Below are 6,708 nucleotides of genomic sequence, written 5' to 3' on the forward strand. Positions count from 1 at the left end.
TCAGCCAGCTGGGAAAAAGCAACTTGCCTGTGCCCTCGCCTGTATTCACGGTGCATCTTCCTTGATTTCGAATGGGTGACCCTCGTGAGCGCTGTGCAATGTTACTGTGCACTCACCTCCGAGTCCCCATCGAAATTCAGCTCACCAGCTCACCTTTTAAATGCTGTTGTGTATCACGTCATTCTGAAGTCACGCCAATGTGGAGGTAAATTCAACGTTGTGGGGTGATTCCAGTGGGCAGGCAAGATGATGAGATGCAAATGCATTGAAATTACATTCCCAATGTTGGACTGCATGAAAGGCGGCCCGCCATTGACAGGCGGGGTGGACGATGGCTAACTGGTTTCACGACAATGTGAAAACGATTTTTGGTCTTCCCGCCATATTGTCCCCCGCCTCCTTGACCGCCATGATACTTGCTGCCAATGGGGACACCCATCTTCCTGGGCAATTTTCCAACTGTCCTGCTGGTGGGTATCCCTGCTGCTGTGAACATGTTTTAGAAATTTAGATGTGTACTACATATGACCATTAATAGAAATAATCAAAAATATCACAGTGGCATCCATCCAAATGTCTGAAGTTCATGGCTGATCAGAATGCAAAGGCCAGGATCTTCCAGCCCCGCCCACTTCCCAGACCGTCTGGCCCCACCAAAAGTCAATGGACTTCTGGCTGGGTTGCTGAATCTCCTGCGGCAGGTCCCGCCATGATGGGGCCAGAAAATCCCAGCCAAAGTTAGGAAATGTATCCAATTGATACCGACAAAGGTCAGCACTTTCAACGCATAAATAAAATTCTGATTAAATAAACTTAATTTCGATTGCTGATCTCTGATGTAAATTACATTTAATAATGCATATCATTTATTCTACCATTATGTCCAAGTGGCTTGGCTAGTAAAAAAAAGGCATTAAATTGCACTGATGCCCAAGTCATTTCTCCAGTTAATAGATCAAGAGCCTATGAACATGCTGCTTAATTGCTAGTTTTTATGTTCCTTGAAAACTTACATTTCGGTGACTTCAGTGATAGACCTCTTTCTGTGGCAGCCATGACTTAGTTGGGAGGAGTCTCTCCTCTGAGCCAAAGGGTTGTGTATCAAATCTCACTCCAGAACTTGAGCACAAAAATCAAGGCTGACACTCCAGTGCAGCAGTGAGGGTGTGCTGCACTGTCACAGGTGTCATCTTTTGGATGAGACATTAAATCGAGACCCCTTCTGCCCTCCCAGGTGGACATAAAATGTCCCATGGCACTATGTTGAAGAAGAGAAGATGAGACATCCCCGGTGTCCTGGCCATATTTATTCCTCAATCAACATCGAAAAGTAAACAGACTGCCTGGTCATTATCACATTGCTGTTTGTGAGAGCTTGCTGCACACAAATTGGCTGCTGCGCTTTCTACATTACAGCAGTAACTAAATTCCAAAAGTGCTTCATTGGCTGTAAAGTTCTTTCCAACCTCATCTGGTCAAGAAAAGCACTAGACAAATGCAAGTTTTTCTTTTTTTCTTAAACATCAAATGAACCGCAAATGATAGGATTTCCCAAAGATTCCAACTGAAAGCTCAAACTCTAAAACAGTTCAGAACAGAGGGATTGTGATCCAAATTTGCACATGCTTTCAGTGTACCGAACCCAGCCAATGCTGCAATCCAAATGGCTGGCTTTTTTGTTTTGATCTATAATAACAGAAGCTAAATTTAAAATGTGGAGAAACATTGGATCAAGGTTTAATCCACCAGAAGCAAAACAGAATGGCTTGGAAAATAAAGTGCCCAGTGCTAAAAGTTTAAAATTTCAATTACAATGTAAAATTGCATATTAAGCAAAAATATAAATGGCTCAGCAAACTAAAGAGTCAAATTTTATGTGCACATTTTGAAAAAATAATATAGCTGAAAGTGGCTTTTATGGTCTACTTCTGAACAACTCAAAACAATAACCATTTAATGTTCTGTTGTAGAATCTTCCTTTTAACTTTTAATGTTACTTGGCTGAAACACCATGTAAAAGCTTACATCTTACTGCGTTAATTTTCACTATCTTTGTATAATGGTGTTAATACAGGAACATGTTGGGAGTCTGGTCAAAGTGATGTTGTGCAGGTACAGTTTCAGATAGCCATTAAGTCCAGTCTATTCCTCTAACAAAAGGAAATGTCTTATCAATGATTTAATGATCAAGAGAAAAGCATTAAGCACAGACCTATTTTAGCTATTCTAACAAAATGTGAAGACACTGACAAACGCAATCTATATTTTATAGAATGTTTCATTCTTTAGTTACTGCTAACCACTCATCTTGTTCAACTTTTTTTCAATTAAATGAAATCTGTATTTATCCCGGTAGCTAATTTTGTATGCAAAATAATTACAGGGCAAAATGTTTAGGCAGCTCTAAGATAAAGAAATGCTATTCCATAATTATGAATTGTCTTTACAACATCAAAAAACAGGCACATCATTCCAACTCAAACTTCCAAATTACCTATTATTAATTGATAACATAAGCACTAAGCTGCACTCTTCGGTACATATCTATCAGGCTGTCAGAGGTGAAATGGTAATTCTCTTCAAACTTTTTTCTGCCCAGGTCACATATTTTAGTCAAGTTTTTAATCAAGGTATAGACATGAGGCCCTCACACGGGGGCTTTTTTTTTAAACAAATGTTGTCGGCTGTCTCATGCCTTCTCTCTAGAAGAGCCGTCTGTGGTGATGATGGCTGACTTTCCAGAGAAATGTCTGTGGCTTTGGCAGTGTCTTTGATCTTTCTATTCACCCCTTGCCAGCTACATGACAGTTGAACTCCTAAGATACACTGTAATTCCTATGAAGTGTTTTCACTTTCCCCCCTAAACAACCTCAGAATATATGAGCGGATAATATATCAATATTTTCTTTTAAGCTAATAAACAATTCTCAGCTGCAAATTAGTTAGCACAAGCTCTGAATTGTAAGAATGACTGCTGATTGAAAATGCATTTATAGTATAATACTCATCTACCAAATTACTATTCTATTAGAATGAGTTGATATGATTATTTCATAGAATTGCATAAAAATTACAGCACAAAACGGGCCATTCAGACCAAATGGTCTATGTTAGCATTTACACTGTACACAAGCCTCCCCATCTAACCATATCAGCACATCTTCCGATTCATTTCTTGTTCATGCCTTTATTGAGCATCCCCTTAAAGACATCCGTGCTATTTGCTTTAGCTACTCCTTGTGTTAGTGAGTTCCACAGTCTTACCTTAGTTAATTGCAATGATAATTTTGATTAATTGGATTGAATGCAGTGTACTCAAGGTATCTCATTATTGACTGGTGTTAAGCATGCATTCAGTAGCTCTTAATGTGTGTACAGAGGCAATGGCTTCAGAATAGGTAAGGTTAACAAATGCACCCAGAAAAAAATTGAAGGAGAAAAGACTCAGAATGACCCTACTCCCCACTCAGTGCTGCTTCCAAGCACTGCTGTTTGGCAGCACTACACAACAGAAATTGTTTGCCTGTAGACTCATAAACATTTTACAAAGTTTCTGCGTCTGCCATATGAGAATAGCCAGTTTAGATCATTACAAATATGTGAGATCATTTATAAAAGTGCTTGTCATACACATCAACAACTTTCATTTATATGGTGCCTTTAACATAATAAGACCTTTCAGGGGAAAAACCAGCAAAACTTGGGAAATGACTGGTACTGGTCAGAACTGGTCTTGTATACTTTAAATAATTTTTTTTTTTTGGTTGAAATCGGGAATAATGAGGAAACGTAGTCGGCAGGATTCGAACCTACGTGGGAAGTTGGATTCAATGGATTTTGAATCCATCGCCTTAACCACTCGGCCATGACTACGGGCATTTGTATACTTTAAAGTGGAACTGGTCATATATACCTTTAAATGGAGCTCCAGTTTGGACCAGTACCAGTCATTTTCAAGTTTTACTGGTTTCTCAACATGGTACTTCACAGGACCCTACTGAAACAAATATTGACACAGAGCCAAAGAAGGAGGTATTAGTTGACCAAATGCTTGGTTAAAGGGGCAGGTTTAAGGAAGTAGAGTGTATACCAGAGAACGATGGTTGCCAGATCAAAAAAGCAACTAATTATAATGTCCAGCGGTTATAACAATACAATGGTTATGTTTTAAACCGTCTCTTTTAATTAAAGATAAAATTGAGTAGTGAAGAGGGGCATGTGATCTCCTAATAGTTCTGCCCAATGCCAAGCCTATGTGGTTGCCATGGGGGTTGGGGGCCAGCTCAAGTTCTATTGAAACTTAAATGCCAGCTTTTACATCTGGACACATAGAAAGGAGCAGCTGGCTTTGCTGTGTGCAGACTTACTGACTCAGACACCCTGGACAGAGAGAGAGGGAGAGAGTCCCAGAAAGAGAGACAGGGAAACAGCAGCTGCTGTGAACAGCAGGGCAAAAGGCTGTTCTCTGAAACTGGTTCAGGCCATTTTAGGGGTGCAGAGTCATCCAAGCTCAGTAGTTGTAGCTTGGACCAGGTGTGCACAGCTTGCAGGTCATTGAGTGAAGATAGCCAAAGTAAGTGACAGATAGACTTGCACTGTAAGCAGAGTAAAAAAAAAAACTAGCTTCATCATTCACCATGTGGAATGCGGGTGAGGCTTAATCTCAGTTTGAAATGAATTGGATCAGAAGCTGGAAGGTCACTTGGTTTGAAGCCTATGGAAAAATCTACAGTGGGCTTCACAGAATCTGTGGCAAAGAAAGCAACCACCAGATTAGCTTGAAAGTATTGGAAAAGTAACCACAACAAGGGGCTGAGACATCCACGTCCAAGAGATGGTAAATGTAAGTTTTACCTCTGAGAATAACTGGAGCTGAGAAGAATTCAAAATCGTTTCCAGAGGACCTTTTTGACTGTTCCCTATGGAAGTAAATAACTTTACGATATTGTAATATGAGAGAATTCTAGGAGGAAGTAATAACTAAGCCTAACGGCCTAGTATATGTGGGTGTAAGCTATAGTGTTAGCTTAATCGTATTTGTTTTGTTTAATTTGTTCTATATACAGTAGAGTTTGTGTTTTGTTTAAAAAAAAGTCAAATCTTGTGGTGTAGTTCTATTGATTAAAACGAGGTATTTGGATTTGTCTTTAAATGTTACTGGTCCCGAACCAGATTGTAACATAAGCAAGAGGTGTCAAAGCGGATAGCAGCAGCACTCAAAGCTGATGATGGAACAAAGGAAAGCATTGCTTTGAAACCGAAAGACTCAGCCACAGCCAATAATGATACCATAGAACTATGAGGAAGGATTTATGTTCTTGAATGTAAATTAAACCTCAGAATGACAAAGCTATTGCTCTTGCCAGAAAAGAATTGGACAATGCTCGTGCTGAATGGAAAGATGAAAAACAAAAAGAATTTAAAAGTATTCATGAACGGACTAGGAGAGTGTCAATCTTTTTCTGTCTGATCACCAACATAAGCTTAACGAAGGTCTTAAAGCAGCTAAAGAGGTTAGAAACAGAAAAATGAACTGCGTGCATAGAAGGAGGCAGTCCTAAACCTGCATCTCCTGGAAAAGAACACTGAATGTTTAAATCATGGGAATGAATTTAAAGATAAAATTAATCCCGCATTTAAACAAGATAAGAACAATTCAAATGTGTGTGGCTGGTTGAGAATTTCTTTACAGATTTGGACATTAAAAAACCTGCAGTCATGGAAGAAAATGGAGATGGGGAGTTAAAATATAAACAGGGTAGTTCAAAGACTATGTTAAAAGGTCAACACCCTGATGACAATGTTGTTCTTGACAAAGTTAACCAAACCGAGTAACAATTTTCTAACCCAGGACATGGAAAAGTTTGAAAAACTACGCAAAAAGAAAATGGAGATGGAAGTGGGGCCACCAGTAGTAAACACTCATTTCCAAGAGAGTTGGAATTCTAAAAACGCATGCAAACTGAACTTTATTTTTTGACTGTCACAGGCAGTTAGTTGTTACAGGTTAAGCATTATGATGTTGCCAAGACAAAATGTTTAATGGCTAAACGTAATAACAGGATATTACCCGTACCGTATGTAGTAAATTTGGGGTTAAAGTGTCAACTATCACACCTGAACACAAAGAAAGGAGTAGCTGGCTTTGCCATGTGCAGGCTTACTGACTCAGAGCTCCTGGAGAGAGACAGAGCGTGAGAGAGAAAGAAGCAGTCCTGGAGAGAGAAGCAGGGAAATAGCAGCTGCTGTGAGCAACAGGGGAAAAGGCTGTTCTCTGTTAGCCACCAGGCAGGATTGCATTGGGAACTCATCCTCTGGTTGAAGAGTGGGACAGATTTAGGTTCAATGGATGATTCATCCTGGAAGACCTAGAGAAGGAATCAAGGGAGCGGACCTTGCTGTTGAAAGTTGGTACGGAAATTCTGAGCTCACACAAAATTCAAACTGATATGTCAATTTACTTATCAAACCACTACCACCATTCATTGTGAAGTTTGCAATTTTCTCCTTGGTTAAAGTTTGAAATGCTTGTAGAGATTTAATGGACATTGCATATCTTAGTACTGCCTATAGTCTATTGTTGAGTAGTTGTGAGTGATAGTTTGATATCATCAGAGTGATTGCTGAGAATATTGACTAACACAATAAGATGTGCTGTACCCAACCCTGTTCTCCAACCAGAAAATGATTGGATGTTGCTCATCCTTT

The 6,708-nt window shown here is 39.5% G+C and overlaps 1 non-coding gene across 1 annotated transcript; it reads right to left on the minus strand.

The window, feature by feature from the left end:
* Nucleotides 1-3,788: 3,788 nt before the first annotated feature.
* trnal-caa (transfer RNA leucine (anticodon CAA)) lies at nt 3,789-3,873 on the minus strand. The gene has a single exon. It is a non-coding gene; the product is annotated as a tRNA-Leu (tRNA).
* Between the last annotated feature and the right edge of the window lie 2,835 nt (nt 3,874-6,708).

Source organism: Cetorhinus maximus, chromosome 12 (genome assembly GCF_964194155.1).
Source record: "Cetorhinus maximus chromosome 12, sCetMax3.hap1.1, whole genome shotgun sequence".
NCBI classification, from domain to species: domain Eukaryota; kingdom Metazoa; phylum Chordata; class Chondrichthyes; order Lamniformes; family Cetorhinidae; genus Cetorhinus; species Cetorhinus maximus.